This window comes from Mesocricetus auratus, unplaced genomic scaffold (assembly GCF_017639785.1).
Source record: "Mesocricetus auratus isolate SY011 unplaced genomic scaffold, BCM_Maur_2.0 Super-Scaffold_100013, whole genome shotgun sequence".
NCBI classification, from domain to species: Eukaryota; Metazoa; Chordata; class Mammalia; order Rodentia; family Cricetidae; genus Mesocricetus; species Mesocricetus auratus.
The window spans coordinates 20,195,048-20,216,144 of record NW_024429196.1 but is presented as its reverse complement, the minus strand read 5'-3'; the positions used below and the strand labels follow the sequence as shown (position 1 = coordinate 20,216,144).

The following is a 21,097-nucleotide window of genomic DNA, read 5'->3' as shown; positions in this document are numbered from 1 at the left end:
CTTAAGTGTAATTGGCCCCTATTTTGCTTTGTTCTCTGACTTTTCAGTTACCACAATCAACTTGAGACTGAAAAAAAAATAGAAAATTCTAAGAGCAAACAATTCATATATAATAAATAACATTATAGTATAGTTAATTTGATCTATTTTAATATTAGTTACTATTAATCTAAAAGTATAGCTAACTTATTTTTGTTTGTTTTTTTAAGACTTATTTATTATGTATATAGAGTTCTGTCTGCATGTATGCCTGCAAACCAGAAGAGGGCACCAGATCTCATTACAGATGTTTGTGAGCCACCATGTGGTTGGTGGGAATTGAACTCAGGACCTCAATCTCTGGAAGAGCAGTCTGTGCTCTTAACCACTGAGCCATCTCTCCAGTCCATATAGCTAACTTATCAACTAAGCTTTGTCACGGGTATGCATATAAAGAGAAAATATCTATTGAATTCTCTATCATTTAATGTTCTATAGTTTCAGGTATCTGATGGGAGCTGGTAAAGCACACACACACACACACACACACACACACAGGTGTGGGGGGAGTTGTTCTCTTTCTCATTTCAGGATTCTACACAGATGCAGGCTCCTTTATTAAGTGACCATGTACTTATGCATGCTTAAGTTATCAGTATACAGAATGAAATTTCATATGACTCTTCAGATTTGATAACTAAACGTATTTAAATTAACTTGAATGTAATATCCCAAGTATGATTTTAAAATATAGATATCTTATAAATGAAAGTCTGATAGTAATTATAAAACTTAACAGGCAAGCATTGTGAGGAAAGCCATCTTCTAAGAAATTAGACTCAAAACTGACATACCTATTTCCCTTGCCATATCAGTGCATGTCCTACAGTGACTCACAGGACTAGAAGAAAATGGCAAGTTTCCAGGACAATAGGCATGACTCTGGCCCTCTCCCGTCCTTTCTACTGCAGAAGGACATACTGTCACTGTCATTGCACCTCAGACAATTGTCCTCATCCCAGTCTTTCAGCTTCATCTGATGGTAGCCAAGGAGGAATAAGCCTGTCTCCTCATAAACAAAAGCAGAGCATTTCCAAAGGTATCTCAAAGCAGCGAATCTATTTCCCCACAATCTTTCTTAGACCCATGAAGCACAGCAAAAAAAAATTGTTCAAAGCCCAGGAATTTTTAAATGTAAAATGTCTTATATTTAGGAACACTGATGATGACAGTATTCTATGGATGCACACGTGCCTTCTCCATGAGATCATCTTGGTTACTGGAAAGGAAGAAGGTGGCAAGCTTGGGAAATGGCAGCTTCCACCAAATGTGTGAACAAGAGAAAAGCTGCTTTCTTCTCCCTCCTCTCTGGATCCTGTTCCCACCGGGAAAAGGCTGTCCTGTTTCTCTTTTCACTGAACACTTAGCAGTTCCTGCAGCCAGATTTCTTACAGAGGAATGAGGGAGAAGGGTGAGAGGCAAATTGTGGGATTTCCAGTCATGTGGTTGGCACTGTGCTTGTGAAAATGGATGGCTATGTTACTCTCCTTTCCCCAACTTCCTGAATCATGTATTTAAAAAGGATGAAAGCTAAGACAGCAACCATGCATTTGTTTTTATCCTTAAAGAACTCTTAGGAAACAGACCATAAAGAGATTTGTTTGCACACCCATGTTTATTACAGCAGGTTTCACAGTAGCCAAGTTGTGGAATCAGGCTAGGTATGCCTCAACAGATGGATGCAGAGCATGTGGGTTTTTTCAGGCATAATGAAGAAATGTACCAGGCATAATGGCACACATCTGCAATCGCAGTATCTGGAAGGGGGAGACAAAAGGATCAGGAGTTCAAGGTCATTTTCAGCTGCACACTAAGTTCAAGACCACCCTGGCCTTCATAAGACACTGCAAGCAGCAAGATGAACAGCAACAAAGTGGGATTGTGCCATTTACTAGAAAGCAGAAGCATCTGGAGATCATAGTAAACAAAATAGGTCAAACTCAGAAAGACAAATAACACTTTTTCTCTCACTTGTAGACCCTAGATTTTATATATTTTAAACACATACGCCATGCCCCTATCCCCAGCATGAAAGTTGAAGACCAGTGAAAGGAGAAGGGACTGTGGGGAAGGAGGAGATGTTAAGGGTGTGAATAGGAGTGCTTATGAAACTCAGCACTGTGTGAAATAATATACACCAATAAAAAGAAGTAAATAAACCACCCAAGTAGGCAAGGGGCTTGATGTACAAGCTTAGTAAACTCAGTTTGATCTCTAGATGTCATGTAAAGGTGAAAGGAGAGAACCAATCCTACAAAGTTATCTCCAACTTTCGCGTGCGCACACACACCATGGCATGTGTATATATAAACATATCCTGTAGAGAGGGGAGGGATGGAGGAGGTAGGGAGGAAAAGAGGGAAGGAGGGGGAGAGAGGGAAGACAGACACAGGAAAACAAAGACTCACACACATATATGTATAATACATACATATAATGTATATATATTAAAATGCAAAACATCTTTTAAAATAAATAGAACAATTTTGATTCAATAAAAAGGCCAGCAATAAGTAGTAGCTAAGGTACTCCTCAAACTCACAATAATCCTGTCTCTGTCTCAAGTACTGGAGTTGCAAGCATATATCAGGATTATTTTAAAGTCACTCTACATGTTGTAGTGCTGGGTAGCTGGGGATCAAACACACAATCCTCATCACAGTCATACATGTTCTGTGTGAGAAGTCCACCAACTCAGCTACCGTCTATAGTCAAATACACGTGCTTTCTTAATTAAAAAACAAGTAAAATAAAAACCACCCAGTGAAAGTGAGGAGTCATGATTCTGTCTCCTCTCTTTCCTATTTAGCCTGAGTCCCTTTGGCAAGCACTTGTCTATTTCCCTTGGATTCTCTAACAACATATGCCTACTGTGGTTTTCCCAGAGTATCCTCCTGGCTGTCAGAGGCTATGTTGGTAGACAGTATCTTCAAGCAGCAGTGTCCTGTTAAGGAAAATGGTTGTTGATGGCAAAAAGGAAGCTCCCTCTGCCGGGTATGGATTCCTTCTGCAGGAAGGAGAGGCTGAAATCCACTCAGTGGCTGGATACTTTCTTTACTGCCCTGCTCTGGCAGTCTTTCTCACAGTGGACAAGAAACTGATCGTGGGGTCTAAGACCTCAGAGAACACAGTGGGGAAATGCTGGAGGAGGGTCCTCTGTGAATGCTCTCTGAGGTTGAATGTCCAAAGCCTAGGACTCCAGACAGAGTTAAATTACAATGCTCATCACTCTGAAAGGGACAGATGGCAGAGCGGCCCTGAAATAGCTTTTCTGGAAGGCTAACACATGGTAAATTGCATTAATTGTAATAATTGCTCTTTATGCCTTGATAAAAAAACTGGCAAGGACCTTCAAAGATCTTCTAATCATGGCAAATTAGCAGAGCTCCCTCAGCAGACAGAGCTCTGGAGCTGTGTTTTGACTTTTGTTAAGAAACTAAAAAGAGCATAGGAAGCGCTTGCTAGAGAAAGAGGTGGGCAGCCGAGGCTCTGGACATAGTACACACTGCTTTTGCAGTCAAGTTGTGGGTATTTCTTCAGTTAATAAGTTAACTTATCCAGTAATGAAGTACTTAAAGATTTTGTTATGTCTCCTTTTAATAATACTGTAAAGAAGCATTGTGTTGCCTTTAAGGCTTCATTCCTTAAAACTCAGAGGAACAGAGATACTGGAGGATCAGGCTTCCTACAAGATTTTTATGGTTTTCCTCTGATTAAAAAGAAAGCCAAGTGCCGGGCGGTGGTGGTGCATGCCTTTAATCCCAGCACTCGGGAGGCAGAGGCAGGCAGATCTCTGTGAGTTCGAGGCCGGGCTGGACTGACAGCCTCCAAAACAATACAGAGAAACCCTGTCTCGTAAAACCAAAAAAAGCCATGTTAGAGTTTGGATAGTGAGTTAAGATCTGGGTCGTGGGCTCCATACCCAGCCTGGTGTGCTGTTAGGGAGGGGTGGAGCATCTAAGGGTCAGGGACAGAGTGGAAGGGCAGGAAGCTGGGTTGTTAGGAGTTATTTTCTGGAGGGGTACACGAGCCCTGACCCCATCCTTTGTCTTTTGCTTTGTGGCTGTAGTAAGCAGGCTAGCCCTTTGTCTACCATGTGCTCCCATGGGGGCGGTCTGCACTGCTCAGGCCCAAATCAGTGGATCCAAGGCAACTGGGATGAAATCTTTGAACTTGAACCAAAAATCAACGGATCCTCCTTTATGTTAATTGGATATCTCAGGTATTTTGCTACAGTAGTGGAAAGATGACTAACACAGAGACCATGGAACACAAGGAGGATTTACATTACCTAAAAAAAGCTTTCTAGTCTTTCCTTTGCCACTTTTCTATGACAATGTTTATGTTTTCGCTTTATTGTACCTCCTGTAAGTATGTTGAGCCAAACTTTTGCTTTATGCCTGGTATCAGTCTACAACTTTGGATACTTGCCATTATTTTAATCTTCTAGGAATATGCATTTTCTTTCTACTTCAGTTCTTCTGCCAACAAATGCAAGAAACCTTTATGGAGAATGCAGTTGATTCCAGGTACTGTGATAGTATGGAACAGTTTATGGAATGTGGGATGGAAAAATCACTAGGAGCTAATGTTATTTGATCCAAACATTACTGCAAGCTCTTTTGTAATAACTCATTTAGCTCACAGTACCTTAGAAGTCATTGTTATCCCAAGCTATGCAAATGAGAAGCCTAATTGTCCAGACATAAATTATTTTATCACGATCACACAGTACATGATTAGCAGAACCTAACCTTGTAACGAGGTAGTCCACTGGATGCCTTATTTCTTTCCATCTATAACATAAAGAAGTAAGATTATGATTATATTGGTGCCTTAATTAGAATTTATATTTCTGTGATAAAACACCATGACCCAAAGCAACCTGAGGAAGAAAGGATTTGTTTTAGCTTATAACTCTCAGGCTATTCTGTATCACTGGGGAAGTCAGGGCAGGAACTCAAGGCAGGAACCTACAGGAAGAAGCTGAAGCAGAGGCTATAGAGGAGTGCTGCCTGCCAGCTTTCTCGCCATGGCCTGATCAGTCTACTGTCTGATACAACACGCCCAAGGTGCCACAACCTTCAGCAAGCTGGACTTCCCACCCCATACCATTCGTCAATTAAGAAAATATCTCACCAGCATTCCTATAGACCAGTCTAGTGGGGGCATTACCTCAATTGAGGTTTCCACTTCTTAAGTAACTCTAGCTTATGTTATGTTGAAAAAAAAATCAGCTAGTAAATGAATCAGGAAGCCTAGTCTCATCCCAACACTCAGATTCCATTAATCAGGAGCACATGCTTTTGGGCAGTTGTCAGCAAAGTGGTTATGTCAGATAATGACTAATAAGACTTTGTGGACCAAAGTGTCTGTGTAGCAACTATTCTATATTATCAAGAAAGACCCTATAGACAATGTGCCAATAAGTGACAAGGCTGTGTTCAAATACAACATTATTCATAAGAATAGATGTTCTTTGTTTTCTGACAACTTGGTTTGCTTCTGGAAGACTGTGGTTTGGTGTCAGCCATAAAGAGTAACCTAATATCGGTTCTAAATAAAGACAAAAGGTTAGACATTTGAACTAAAAGTTGGACAGCAGTCAACAAGGAAGGAAGACAGTATACTAAGCAGATAAAATGTTTATGAATCAGGAAAGTCTGCACCAAATGGACAGTTGGAAAAGATGCAAATGTGGTGATAGGTACATATGACTTTGGAAATGTAGAGAAGAGGATTTGTGACTAGTTAAAAACTAGTGCTTGTAAAATAGCTGCTTTGTAAGTTACTTATTTGCAAGCATTTAATTTTTCTCTGTGAACAACTAGTTTCTCTTCCTGACATACTTTGATGTTTTTCTCTTAACTAAAAGCATGAAAAATGTTTCCCCATGAACCAGGAATGGTACCACAAACATGTAGTCGCAGGACTCCAAACGCTGAAGCAAGAACACTGAAAGTTTGAGGTCATCCAGATATACATAACAAAACTTGGTCTTATAAACTGCATATAAAAATAAATAGCTAAGTAAATAAAATGTGTCCATGTGTAACTTCATCAACAGTATAGGAAGAAATTTTAGAGGGTCTATCATACATTGAAAGATAGTCATAGAGAAATGTGGAATTTCAGAGATAATACACTAAAACTTTCTAGAAGATATACATGAGATGAGGACAAATTTTTGTCTTTTGCAAACCCCTGTGGGTGTAATTTTGCCATTAGTTAAGATGGATGTGTCCATGTTAAGAAATGAGGAATCTTCACAACACCAGCGGCATAACAAGAAGGCTGCAGGGAAATATCATTGCTGGTGCTATTCTTTTTCTTGGGCTGTAAGGCAGCTAAAGTTCCTCATGACAGCATACTGATGAAACAGGATTTATTTATAATGCTCACAGACACTTGTTCAGGTCATTAAGTTTATTGGGAAGGCTACATAGGTGTGAGGGATATTGAGTGTGTTTCTGGATTCTACTCCCTAGAGTTAGGCAACATTCCCAGGGCACATCTAGAACTGGAGAAGAAAAGGGGTGGAAGACTCATCAGAGTCCCTCAAAGCATGGTTAGGTTCTCTATACAATCAGGGCATTGCCTTAATTTAAGAACCCCTTATATAAAAGAAAAAAGTGGAAGTGTTCATTCAAGTTTCTAGTTAAAATTCTTAAGTCAAGTTCTAAGCCATGGTGTGTGTGTGTGTGTATGTATGTGTGTGTGTGTGTGTGTGTGTTACAGAGAGGCAGGGAGGGAAGGAGGGAGTGGGAGTATGGGTGTGTGTGTGTGTGTGTGTGTGAATATGCCAGACTGGAGGACAAGGATGAAGAGCTAACGTGGAGTTTGGTTCTTGAGGGATGTTTTTTCAAGTTTCCCTTGTTGGGTAGTCTCCAGCTTCATTCAGCTAGTACAGAAATTCTCAACTTTTGGGTCATGACCCCTTTTACAGGGTCTCTTTTACAGGGGTCACATATCAGATATCTTGCATATCAGATATTTACATTATGATTCATAATAGTAGCAAAATTACAGCTATGAAGTAGCAACAAAATAATTTTATGGTTGGGAATCACCACAACTCTATTAAAGGGTCACAGCATTAGGGAAGCTGAGAACCATTAAGCTAGTGGGACGTGTTCCAGAAAAACGGAGAAAGAAACCAAGGCATCTTTTCCTCTTTTTCTGCCATGGATGATTTCACAGTCAGAGATCAATACACTGGGTAGAGACTGTGTCTTAGTTTGAGTTACTATTGCTGTGATGAAATATGACCAAGAACAAGTTGAAAAGGAAAGGGTTTATTTGGCGTTTCCTTCTACCTCACTATTCATCAATAAAGGAAGTTAGGGCAGGAACTATACAGGGCAGGAGGAACCTGGAGGCAGGAGCTGATGCAGAGGTAGGGTGCTGTTTATAGACTTGCTTCCTATGGCTTGCTCAACCTGATTTCTTATACAGTCCAGGACCACTTGCCCAGAGGTGGGCCACAATGGACTGAGCCCTCCCATATCAATCACTAATTGCCCTACAGACTTTCCTGTAGCCTGGTCTTATTGAGGCATTTTCTCAATTGAGATTCCCTTCTCCCCAATGACCCTAGTCTGTGTCAAGTTGATATAGGACTAGCTAGCACAGACTGTCTGCTCCCATCTCTTTCATTCTCCCTTTTAATGGTTTGAGATGCTAGATATCATCATTGGCACAAAGTATCAAAGCGAAGCTGTTGTAATGTGGTTAGGAGACAGGCCAGGCAGCATCACACAGAAGCTTGTCTTCCCCATCCAAGAAAACCACACCTCTCCCCTCTGCCCCTGGTGCTCTCTGACATTGCCAATGTCTGGTTCCACACCACCACTCTCGTCTTAGCTTTGCATCAGTTACATTTTTGGATAACCCACTCCTTTCACTCAAGATCATATTTTTTTAAAGCTCTTCAAGGCAAGGTTTCTCTGTGTGGCCCTGGCTGTCCTGGAACTGGCTCTGTAGACCAGGCTGGTCTTGAATTCACAAAGATCTGCCTGTCTCTGCCACCTGAGTGATGGGATTAAAGGTGTGCACCACGGCCACCTGGAGAAGATCATATTCTTTAAAATTTTCAAACCATTTTTGAAATAATTTCTGATTTGTGGTTTGACCTCTATATCTTGATTGATAGAGCATCCATCACGTCAGTCTTGTGTGTTTGTGAGTGTGTGTGTGTGAGACGTGCACATGCACACTTGTCCTATTTAAAATATATGAAATGGTCTTCATAAAATATGACCCAAATGAGAGCTCTCAGACTATTGCCCATAGTGCGTTAGCACTTTCAGGGTTAGTAATGAGATGTGCTTATATTTAGTAAAATAACACATTGAAAGCTTTGTCGTGCAAATGTTGATAGAATGCGGAACTTCCAGCAAGTTTACCATTTAATCTATGACACCGTGAATCTTAGGTGCCTAGTTCTCTGCACTGGATGTTGAGCCAGTTTGGGGACCCGGAAGGAGAAGTCTATGTCTTCTACACCAGTCTTCCTATCTCTGGGAGGAACTTGTGCCACTGGCCTGAATTCACCAATTCCAGTGTGAACAAGCAATGACACAGGCTTGTCCTGCTTATACTATAATGGAGACACAGCATTTCATAAAGCCACTCCTCTGTCTGTGCTGAAGAATCCTGCATTAAAGCAGAGGCATTTTCTCAAAGGATCTACACTCTAAGGCTGCTAGAAAAAAATTTCAGCTTCATTGCCCCTTGATGGTAGGTTTTGATTGCAGGTTTACACTTACAAATAAAACTGTTCAGGGGCAGAAGTTCAACAACCCAGCTGAAAGGAAGATGCTGCCTTAACCTTTTATTTAACATTTCTATGAATATAAAAAGAAATCAGACAGTGGCCTGAGCTTTGGGTTAATACTTCAGGTAGGCTCTTGGTTTCTCACAAGGCAAATGGTTTGGAATGGGACAGGATCATGCGAGACAGCCAGATGCTTTACCTATCAGTAGCTGTGAGCTCAGAGAAGGTGAGACCCATCAGTTTGATATACCTTATAATCAGAAGCCAGGAATAAACAGTGCCAGAGGATACGTAGCGAATAGGTAAAGACTTGCCCTCCCGTGAGTTCTAATGTCCACTAACTGCCTGTCTTGGTTTTGCTAGGGAAAATCATTAGCCCTGTTGTGTAAATAAGCATCTGCAATGGCTCACCTTCAGGCAGGAGCAAGATGATCACCTGAAAAACTGTTCAGTTTCAAACCAACATGTGGTGCAGAAACTCCACCATTTGATTCTGAACTCATGATGATTCTGTAAGAGGAAAAAGATTCACACGTACGCTAAGTGATCCTCTGTGATGCCATTGATGGAGCCCTCTGTCTATGCCAAGAAGAGAGTGTGAAAGGTGAATGAGTGTCACGTCTGCTCTGTGGCCTGTGTCCGAGAACGTGCGGAGGGTGTCGGGTATTGATAACACAGAGACTCGTTCAATGATATAAAGAGAACTTTAAACAGGCTCCAAAAAGGTTCAAGAAAACCTCCTAAGAAAGGCTCCCACCAGAGAAGCCTCTGCTCTCTCCTCTCCCCTGGCTGGTTCTGCTCTGACCCAGAGGTGGATGTGTGTGGGTTTTTGAAGGTGCGGTTAGTCTTTGGACAAGGTCGAGGTCAGGGCGGTTTCTGTGGGAAGGCCTTTCCCAGGAACTTATTGTATCATTTTTAGTAAACATGTTTTTACTAAACATTGTCTTACAGCTGCCTACTCCCAGGCAGAAGGGGAAGTGGCCAGGAACTTATTGTATCGTTTTTAGTAAACATGTTTTTACTAAACATTGTCTTACAGCTGCCTACTCCCAGGCAGAAGGGGAAGTGGGTCTCTGCTCAAGGTCTGGTGTTCCCACAATTCACCCCTTTTTATTTTCAAATGAGGCACTCCTGGCTTAGGTCAAGTAGGGTCACCCTCCCTTTCCCGTCTTTGGGGGACCTTGAACCCCTGTTTTAGGTGGGAGGGGTCTTCCCCACAGGTTGCCCGTCATCGGAGATACCCCAACCTTAAATCATCTGTAACCAACCTTCATGGCTATCGGGATTGCCATGGGCTAAGCTAATACTTGGTTACGGATCTCTTGTCTCTGGAACAAGGCACGTTTGAGCTCGGCATAAAGCCAGAATGCCTACCGCCACTGCCACCATTTCCAGGACCCCCATTGACATAGCGCCTCTCCATCACCATACCCATCACCAGATCTGGGCCATAACATTCTACCAGCCTTCATCTGTTACAAGGGTAACATGCACATGATTTACATTCTGTTACAAGGGTAACCCGCATGTGATTTACATTTACAATTTGATAAAGTTTACAATCGTTTCAAGATCTGGTCAGGAAAGCATTTAGAAAGTGCACTTGCACAGATACATTGGGCACAATCATTGATGTTACACATGTAGCATTATGAAAAATATGAACAATAGTTGTCACATTAGGACAAGTTGCATTTCTCCAGAAAAATACACTGGCCTAGTCGTGATTCCAGAAATAGGAACCATCAAGTCTGATATTTCAAGTGACCATGTCCTGTTCAAATACTGAAAAGAGGCTTTTGCCACTCATCATAGTCCATACCAATGTCCAAATGCTTTAAATGGGTCCTTTTTTCTCTGTTGGCTTTACGATGAAAACTCATGGGTCCGGAAGGTTGATGCAGCAGGTCTGTTGAGAAACTGGAAATCTCGAACTGACTGTTTTCTTTCTTTCTTGGGCTGTAGATTCGATGACATCAAGGGTCAGGAACACTGATTTAGGAGATCTCACTCAAACTGGCTTAGGTAGGCTCCCATGGTCTCAGGTCCAGTTTTTCTCTGCTCCATGCATCTCACTAAATGGTCTGACAATTGTCGAAGCTTTATTTTTTTCCTGCAAGAAAACACAAACATGCCCTCGACCCCAAATTAGGGTCTTCTCCACTGTCTAGTGTATGGATGTCTCCATTTGACCTGAGCAATGGTTGCTCAAGTTCCATTATGCCAGAATCTGTCTGAAGCTCACTGGCATTCACATTATAAAATTTTTAAATGAGGAGTGTATTATTTGATGAGTCATGTGGGGACTGGGGGCATTATTTTCCCTTTTTTATTTTCTAAAAAAGTTTTCTTTTTTGAACTGTTGAAGCTGGACCATAACAGTAGAAGGATTTGTCTACCCTCCTTGGTTAACTATCTAGGTAAATTGGGCTTATTAAATAACTTTTGAAAATTATTTGAAGTCTGTGAGCAGTCTTTCCCAATCTAACCTGTAGAACTCTCACTAGCTGACAAGGCCTCATTTGTATCTTAAATTTTTCTGTTAAAACATTAACAGACTGGCTGGATGTTTCTTTTGGCTATATTTAACGCAATCTAGGTAGCTTCTTAACTATTTTTGAAGGGATTTAAGTATCCTTTTAATCATATAAGCAGTTTACACTCACGCATTCACAATCACATTTTATACATACCGGTGTGGCCACACCATACATTTAGAACATACATGTATCTTTTAGTCATCCTTTTTCCCTAGGTCGTGATTAGTCTGTTGCAATGAAGCTTTCTTAATTGAAATCTATGTAAAAGAACTCCAGCCAATCCTTGAACTAAAAAGGTTAAAAAGTCCTATATGTTTTTATCATTCCTCCATTTGAGCTACAGTCATGGGGTACAGCCGTACCTACTCCTTGTAACTCTGTAGATGTAAGGTAGAGAGGCCAGGCTTTTGGCCAAAAGTTTTTAGAGATGACTCACAAAATAGAACTTAAATGTAAACAAAATTTTTTATTTCATATACTTTTGTCTTTTTTTTTTTTTTTACTTAATACCAGTACCTCTTTTACTGTTACCAAAAAAAAATTTTTTTTTTTTGAGTCAGGGTTTCTCTGTATTGTTTGGAGGCTGTCCTGGAACTTGCATAAAGGTGTGTTGGGATTAAAGGCGTATGCTGTTGGGAATCTCTTGGATTCCCCTACTTCCTGACCCTGGTATCAGGCTTAGGAGGGGGAAACTCAGAATGTCTAGTTTTTGACTTTTTAATCTCATTGGCAGCAGTCGCTTCCAATGTATTATTGGTGTTATAAAAATTGATGAACAGGGAGCTGGAATGACTAACTGGCATCAACATGGGGGGGGAATCCTCACCAACGCCCATATTTCACTTACCTGAGTGTTCAGCAATGGTTGGATCTTTATCATGGTGAGCATTCCTAGTATCCGGAGTAGTATTGGGGTCGACATGCCTGATGCACCGTTCGGGGACCCAAATGGGCTTCTCACTTCCTGGAGGGAAAACATAAACAGCCCCTCGGACCCTAGCTAGTAGGGGAGTGGGTGGCTGCCATTTTCCTGTAATCAAATCCTTCCATCTGACCCATCCCAAGGACTGGGAGGGTTTGTTCCAATGTCTCTCCATAGCAGACAAATTATTATGGTCTATGGTCAAAAAATTTAAAATGTAAAGTATGGTGGATAACTGAATATTGGGGGAGGTAACATACTCCCCCTTTTTTATTTTCTTAAAATACTGTTTGAGAGTGGCATGGGTGTGCTCCACAATAGCCTGTCCCGTGGGGTTGTGAGGAATACCAAAAGAATGGACAATGTGATGTTCCCTGCAAAAGGCAGCAAAGCGATTGCTGGCATAGGCAGGGCCATTGTCCGTTTTTAGGGCATCGGGTATGCCCATGTAGGCAAAGGCCTGTAGGCAATGAGAAATAACATCTTTAATCTTTTTTTCTGAGTGGAGAGAGGCAAAAATCAGTTTAGAATACGTATCCACCGAGACATGCATGTATTTTAATTTCCCTGCCTGCGGCAGGTGAGTGACATCCATTTGCCAGAGATGGTTGGCCCTGAGGCCCCGGGGATTTACCCCCTCATTGGGAGAATTATGATAAGGGGCACAATCAGGGCACTGAGAGGTAATCTGTGTAGCTATGGATAAGGGGCACCCAGTGTGAAATTTAATGGAGCGGGCATTTAGATGATACCTCTCATGGAGTTGGTGGGCCAGCTGCTCCTGAGTAAATAAGACCCTAGGGCGGGTCAAGGAGTCAGCAATTTCATTGCCCTGGGCAAGGGGTCCTGGAAGGTTAGTATGTGCACGAATAAATCCCACATAAGCAGGGTGGATGCGCTGCCAAATAAGATGTTGGAGCTGAACTAATAAGGAACGAACCTGGGAGGTTGGAAGAACATATGGAGAAGTTTCTAAAGGTCTAACAATGTTGGCAACATAAACACTATCAGTATATAAATTAAAGGGCTCTCCCTCAAACATTTGGAAAGCCATCAAGCAAGCAAACAACTCGGCGGCTTGTGTTGACATCTGTCCTGTGGGTACCCTCTTCTGCACCTGAGAAGAAACCACCACCGCGAAACCCTTGGAGGAGCCGTCTGTAAAGACTGAGCGAGCTCCAACTAGAGGGTTCTCCTTTAAAATCTTGGGAAAGATCACAGGGTGTTGTTTGAAAAAAGACATCAAGGGGCTGTTGGGATATTGGTTATCAAACTGTGCGCCTGTAGATGTAATAAACAGAGTCCACCCATCATGGAAGATCTGTAGATGTTCCACCTCCTCCTTACCATAAGGAAGGATAATTTTATCAGGACTCTTTCCAAAGGTTTGAATGTTAAACTTGTGTGCCTTCCACAACAATTGTAAAATGAGATCATAGTAAGGGGTCACTACCTTTTTAGGGGATGCTGACAAATGTACCCAATAAATAGGACCAGTCTGCCAAAACACGGCCGTGGGCGAAAAGCTAGATGAAAGTACAACCAGAACAAGGGGCTGCCCATAATCTATACGCCAAAGGTGGGCTTGCTCTATACTTCTTAACAGTAATTGTAGGGCTTCCCTGGCCTCTGGGGTAATCTGTCTAGGGGAAGTTGGAGCAGGATCTCCAGGAAGAATATCATAAAGCGCTTTAAGGGCCCCTGTTTTAATAGAAAGAGAAGGGCGAAACCATTGCACCTCTCCCAAGAATCTCTGCCAATCATGAAGTGTTTTTAAATTTGAACAATCAATTTGGAGTCTTTGTGGCCGGAGGCCAGTTTGTTGAATTTGATGACCCAAATAAGTATAAGGGGGTCTCTTTTGGATCTTTTTAGGAGCCAAAATAAATCCGCGGGCCTCCAGAAGTTCCTGTAGCTCTGTAAAGGCTATGTAACATTGTCTTTCTTTGGCCGCGGCCAAAAGAATATCATCCATGTAGTGGATAATGTAAAGATCAGGAAACTTACGTCTGAGGGGATCTAAACAGGCAGCTACATAAATCTGGCATATAGTTGGACTATTAGCCATCCCTTGGGGGAGCACCACCCATTGGAAGCGAAGGGCAGGCTCCCTAAAGTTAATCGCAGGAAGGCTAAATGCAAACCGAGGACTATCTTGAGAATGCAAGGGAATAGAAAAGAAGCAATCCTTCAAGTCAATAACAATCAAATGTCAGTCTTTAGGAATGGCCACAGGCACGGGCAAGCCAGGCTGCAGAGCCCCCATAGGCTGCATGGTCGCATTCACTGCCCTCAAGTCTTGTAGTAACCTCCATTTCCCTGAAGATTTTTTTATTACAAATATAGGGGTATTCCAAGGGGACGTGGAAGGAACCAAATGACCTGCCTCCAATTGTTCTTGAACTAACTGGTGAGCCGCCCTTAGTTTCTCCGCTGGTAAGGGCCACTGTTCCACCCATACCGGATCATCTGATAGCCATGTGATGGGTATGGGGGCTGGCGGCGCAACAGTGACCCTCATCAAAAATGGCCAAAACCCTTCCTATCCCCTGGGGCCCTGGTCCCCAAAGGGAGGGATGCCACAGGGCAAACCTCTCCCTGTTTTAGTTTACCTAGTTCCCTCCCCAGGCTCCAGCCCCTCCCTTGTGTCATCTGGGGGCCCCTGCTTTTGGACTTGGGTGCCTGGGTGGTGAGGACCACTCCCATTTCTTGCATGAGGTCCCGTCCCCAGAGGTTAATAGGGAGGCCAGGCAAAACATATGGCTGGAAAAGCCCTGTGTGGCCTTTAGAGTCTTGCCACTTTAAGATTCTGAGGCTTTTTTGGGGCACAGCCTGTCCTATTCTCTGGAGGGTCACTGTCCCTTCCTCTTTTGGCCAGGTGGGGGGCCAGAATTTATCTGAGAGGACAGAGAAATCTGCCCCAGAATCTAAGACGCCCCTAAAGGACTTGCCTTCTATCTTTAATGTAAGCTGGGGGCGGTTCTCCATAGTGGCTACCCAAAATGTTGCCGGGCCGGTACTTCCAAAACCTTGGTTGCCCCTTTTTTCTTTAATTTTTCTAGCCTCACAAGGAGCTGTAGGGAGAAGGAGTATCTGAGTAATCCGTTCTCCTGCAGGGATGGCAACAACCCCACTGCCCACTGATGTCATTATTTTAATCTCCCCTCACTATCCTGGTCTATAACACCGGGGTGTACCTGGATGCCTCGAAGAATAGTACTGGACCGTCCCAAAAGTAGTCCGACCGTGCCTGGGGGCAATGGCCCATGCACCCCAGTAGGGAGGGCCTGGATCCCCATTTCCGGTGTTAGGATTGCCCGGGCAGAGGGAGCGAGGTCCAATCCTGTACTCCCTGAGGTGGCTCTAAGGAGGTCTGAGATATGAAGGGGTTGCTCTGGGGGAGAAAATGAGTCCTGCCACTGCCCAGAGCAGGGGTCATTGCCCCGTACACATTGGTTTTGGGGCCCTGGGGCGGGGCCCTCCTCCCGTTTCCCTGATTATTATTAGCAGAAAGGAAATTTCCCTCCCTGTCAGTTTTAGAGTAGCAGTTATTGGCCCAATGATATCCCCTTCGACAACGGGGGCATAAACCAGGTCTCTTGAGACCCGTAGTACTATTTTGAGGGCACTCTCTACGGAAGTGTCCCTCCCTACCGCAGCTAAAACATGTTTTTCTCCCTCCCAGAGTAGGTCTTTCTTTCCCCACTTGGGGCCGAATAGTAGCAGCTAACACTTGGCCCTGGATGAAGTTCCCATCAATGTCCCTACAGATCCGGATATAGTCATTTAGACTTTTATTGCGATAGGGACGAAGGGCTTCCTTACAATATTTATTTGTATTTTTAAATGTCATCTGCTTTATGACTGGCATCGCAGGCCCAATGCCCCCAAATATTCTTTCTGCTACCTGACTGAGACGGTCTACGAAGTCTTGAAAAGGTTCGGAAGGTCCTTGAAGGACTTTGGACAGATGATCCCCTCCTTCCTTGGAAGGCAATGCTTTCCAAGCCCCTTGGGCTGCTGCTGCCACTTGGGCATAGACTGCGATGTCATATTGCATTTGTTGCTGAATGGTGGCATATTGACCACTTCCTGTAAGCATCTCCACATTTCTCTGGGGCTGTCCGGCCTGTGTATTTCTTTGGGCTGTCTGGCTGTATCTTTTCTGAAACTCACCTTTCCAAATCAAATAATCTCCCCCCGACAGAGCTGCTCTGCAAAGCTGCTGCCAATCGCCAGGTGTCAAATTAAGAGACGCAAAAGATTCCATTAAGGAAAGTGTAAAGGGAGCCTGTGCTCCATAATTTAAAGTTGCCTCTTTCAGTTGTTTTATATCTTTGAAACTTAAAGGGTCATGGCGCCGAATGACCTGTCGAGAATTGTTTGGGTCTGGAACTTCCATTACCGGGGCCACCACCGGGCAGCATTGGACCCCTCCTCTGGGTCTTCCCTCCAGGTCCAAGAAGGACTGGGTTATCTCATAGGAGGAGTCCCTTTTTTTAGAGTATGGGGAAGGGTTTCTCTCCCTGTCCTGTCTTTCCTTAATTAGAATCTTTTTTAGTTCTTTTTTAAGGGCCGCGATCTCAGCAAGTAACCGTTCCTTTTCAGACTGTGACGAGTCTGAGTCTGAGCTACTTCCATTTTCTAGGTCTGATAGAGAAGAATATAACCGATTCTGACCGGAGTCCTTCTTTTTGGGTCGCGCCCGGAGATGTCTACCCGTTTTTTTGTTGTTACTAAGAGACTCCTCCTCATCCTCACTAACAATGGAGCCTCTAGTTTCAATTACGGTCTCTTCATCATCACTCTCTGCCCCTGAACTCAAGGAGGCTTGAGTCTCAGTCTCTTGTAACTCTAAAAAAGCCTCTTTTGTGTCCTGAACTACCTGGCGGTGACGAACCTTATCTGTCAAAAGTGCTCCCCTCACTAATCTCCATAAGGAGAATGTCGTAGGGGGCAAGGACTCAGATCCCTCTTTTCGTAAAAGTCTATGAAGATCACGGCGAACCTCCTCCCAATCTGGAATATTTAAGCTTTCCCCAGTAATGAACCATGGACTGGCTCGTTCGATCGATTTTAGAAAGCCTTCTAGGGTTTTAGACTTGACTGCAGTCCCATGTTCTTTAAGTAACTTTTTTAGTTGATACTGCAATGATTCTAGCTTCCCGGAACTATTCCCCATAGTTTCTTAACCCCGTCCACTTACCTCACTTTCACAATCTCGGTGGGACCTCCAATTGTCACGTCTGCTCTGTGGCCTGTGTCCGAGAACGTGCGGAGGGTGTCGGGTATTGATAACACAGAGACTCGTTCAATGATATAAAGAGAACTTTAAACAGGCTCCAAAAAGGTTCAAGAAAACCTCCTAAGAAAGGCTCCCACCAGAGAAGCCTCTGCTCTCTCCTCTCCCCTGGCTGGTTCTGCTCTGACCCAGAGGTGGATGTGTGTGGGTTTTTGAAGGTGCGGTTAGTCTTTGGACAAGGTCGAGGTCAGGGCGGTTTCTGTGGGAAGGCCTTTCCCAGGAACTTATTGTATCATTTTTAGTAAACATGTTTTTACTAAACATTGTCTTACAGCTGCCTACTCCCAGGCAGAAGGGGAAGTGGCCAGGAACTTATTGTATCGTTTTTAGTAAACATGTTTTTACTAAACATTGTCTTACAGCTGCCTACTCCCAGGCAGAAGGGGAAGTGGGTCTCTACTCAAGGTCTGGTGTTCCCACAAATGAGCTTAGTTCTGATACAAATGCCAGTTGTTGCTTTCATTCACATTAATGAGTAAGGGAAACAGCAAACAAAAGATGTATCAGAATTTCATTAATTTGTCAATAGTATGAGAGCCTCCCCAAGGCTTCCTGATCAATCAGCCTAGCATCAGGCACCAGGTTCAGTGAGAAAAGCTATCTTAAATATAAGGTGGACAACAATTGAGGAAGAAACTTGATGTTAGACACCCCCACACACCCCCACACACATGAATAGATTCTCCTCAGCTTCCCTGTTCTGGAATAAATAAAGAGGAAAATGGAATATCCTTCCCCTTGGAGAATTTTCATTAGAATTCTTGATTTAAACAGTTTCTTCCCACTTTTTGGTCCTACGTTGTGGCCATGGTCTAGTGACCCCACAAGGCCTATGGACCTTTCTACAGTTTGTACTTTTTTTGGCTAGGAACAAGGATGGGCAAATGATAGACATGAACCAGAGAGTCAAAATTGCATCCATGCTACCAAGTTGATATGAAGTCCTGGCTGTGTGGACGATGCAATGGTAGAACTCGGCATCATTTCTAAACTCACCTGCATCCTTCCCCTGTTCCAATCCGTGAACGCCTGTTTAACCCCCTTCCTGTCTTCACCACGGTCCTAAGCACACACTGTCTTCTGTAAGCATTCTCTTAAGTTCGGGGGATGGAGCATTCCAGCTAACATTAGCGCTTGAGGAGCTGAAGAAAAAGAAACTTGAGTTCTGGGACAACCTGTGCTTTTTATACACAGCAAATCAGAGGCCAGCCTGGGCTGCATAGTTATGTTTTTTTTATCTTAATAAAACAAGGGCTGAAGTATGGCCAAAAGTAGAGTGCTTTTGTTTGATGCCAAGTACTATAAGAGAAAAACAAGTATTTTCTTAAATGTTACTTTGCAGGAATTTCCAACCACTATATTTATCAGTCCCTGATTCCTAGCATATCCACTGACCTTCCACCAGGTATCAGCCTGACAATTGGTGCTTTAAAAGTGAGTCTTTCCAGGACTTTAAGATTATGTTAATCAACCTTCACCTTTCATTGAAACGACATGATTATTATAATTATATTATAATAAGTGACTTATGTGACTTTTGCTAAGGCTATAATCCTTCCCTATTTATCTTTAAAATACTCTAAATAAGGTACATTTTAATGCTTTTGAAGTTTTATATTTTTCAAAAACACTGACATATAAGCATTTTAATGACAATATACACAAATACAGAGATATATAAAACACGACTTTTTTCTAAAGCACCCTATGTAATATGTGTGTTTATTTCCAGTCTGTCTCTATCAGAATATGTTTCATAGGAGGTGAGCTTTTTGTTGCTGCTGTCTATTTATATTTACTGCTAGTACTTCAATTCCTTAACAGGTGTTTATTAAACAAATAATCCAATGTAGTGTGCTTGGAGTTACTGGGGACTAGACAGGCAAGACACTAACTTTGAAGAGAGACAGCTTCTGCAAAGATCATTGAAAATTAGCCACAGAAATAATTATCAAATGATAATAGCTACACAATTGTGTGCCATTTCAATGAAGAGCAAGGGTTGAGAAATCTAGTCTTAAAGTCCACACAGGACTAACTTTCAAAATACTACATACCTGGCTGAGATTTCATAGAAGGTATATGCCTAAAACTAAATAAAGAATAATGAGCTGGACCCAGTGGCATATGCCTGAAATCCTAGCTAGTCCAAAGGCTTAGACAGGAGGATCATAAGTTCAGGCCTATCTGGGCTATAGGGAGTTCAAAGGCTGCTGAGCTACTTAGGGAGACCCTGCTTCAAAAGAATGAATGAAAAAAGAAAGGGAGAGGGGGCTAGGGTATTGCTCAGTGGTAGAGTGCTTGCCTAGTATGTGTGAGGTCCAGGATTCAGTATCCAGTACCATACATGTAAAAGAATAATGGCTACTGGAAGCTATGATTAAGCCAGAAAAATTTGGAGAACAGAGTATTGTGAGCCCTGCTCAAACAAAGTAGTTTTCTGAAAAGAACCTGGCAGGTGATGAAAAGTAAAAATTTAAGATGTAAAAATGGAAATGGTATGGAGGAAGACAGCCATGAGTACTATTTAAAGTATATATATATATATATGTGTGTGTGTGTGTGTGTGTGTGTGTGTGTGTGCATGTGTGTGCATATGTGTGTATGTGTGTGTGTATGTGTGTGTGTGTGTGTAGTATATAAAATGCTCTAGATGCTGACATCATAGATACAATAATATAACGATGAAAAAGAGGAAGGAGGAAGCATAGGAAGGTGACTAAATGCTAACTCCTTCATGGACAGAAAGAAGTTACCAGACTCTGTTGAAAACAAAATATGTTGTTTAAAATCATGATAGTTGTTTTCTTATTGAATTTAGGGAAATGATGAAGTCTTTTTATCAAATATATGCTTTGTATATATTTTCTCCCAGTCTGGTCTTAAAACAACTCAAACAACCACCTATAGGTACAATAAACAGATTGTGGCACATAGATACAATGGAATAATGTGAGAGAAGAAAAAAAGAATAAACTGACCTTTTCAATAACACAGGGGACCTCAATATAAACAGGCTAATTGAAGTAAGTCAGACCAGAAAACAAAGGAGGAGTACAAACTGCAATTCAACTGTGCGAGACTCTGGGGAACATGAACTGATCTATTAGAAACCACATGTGCTTGACTGGGGCCAGGAGGCAGAGAGATGGAGGAAGAGAGCTTTGCAAAGGGGTAAGTTTGTGATCTTGAGTGTGGCCAGTTTCATAGGTGTTTGAAATGCGAAATACGAATTTGATGTTTACACACTTAGAGTATGTGCAGATCCGTGTAGGACTTACTATAGCTCAATAAAGCTGTTACACTTGTCTGTGGTTATAAGAACAAGTGTTTACAGATTGCTGTCAGGGATTGTGCTACTTTAGTAAATTAGAGGTTGTAGCTTCTCCTACAATAACCATGACTCCACTGAGTATTTAGCTAGGTTTCTAGCACCAGACACGGTCTACCTCCTGTTGAGGGAGGTCTTATGCCCAATTAGAGAACTGTTGGTTAGTATCAAGGTATGTGTGTCACTT

General features: G+C 42.5%; 1 long non-coding RNA gene across 1 annotated transcript; it reads right to left on the bottom strand.

Moving 5' to 3' along the window:
- Nucleotides 1–1,635: 1,635 nt before the first annotated feature.
- LOC121143514 lies at nucleotides 1,636–20,120 on the bottom strand. Its single transcript, XR_005880738.1, has 4 exons — nucleotides 18,576–20,120; nucleotides 9,227–9,325; nucleotides 4,794–4,835; nucleotides 1,636–1,796 (listed from the first exon to the last, which is right to left on the bottom strand). It is a non-coding gene; the product is annotated as an uncharacterized LOC121143514 (long non-coding RNA).
- Nucleotides 20,121–21,097: the final 977 nt, after the last annotated feature.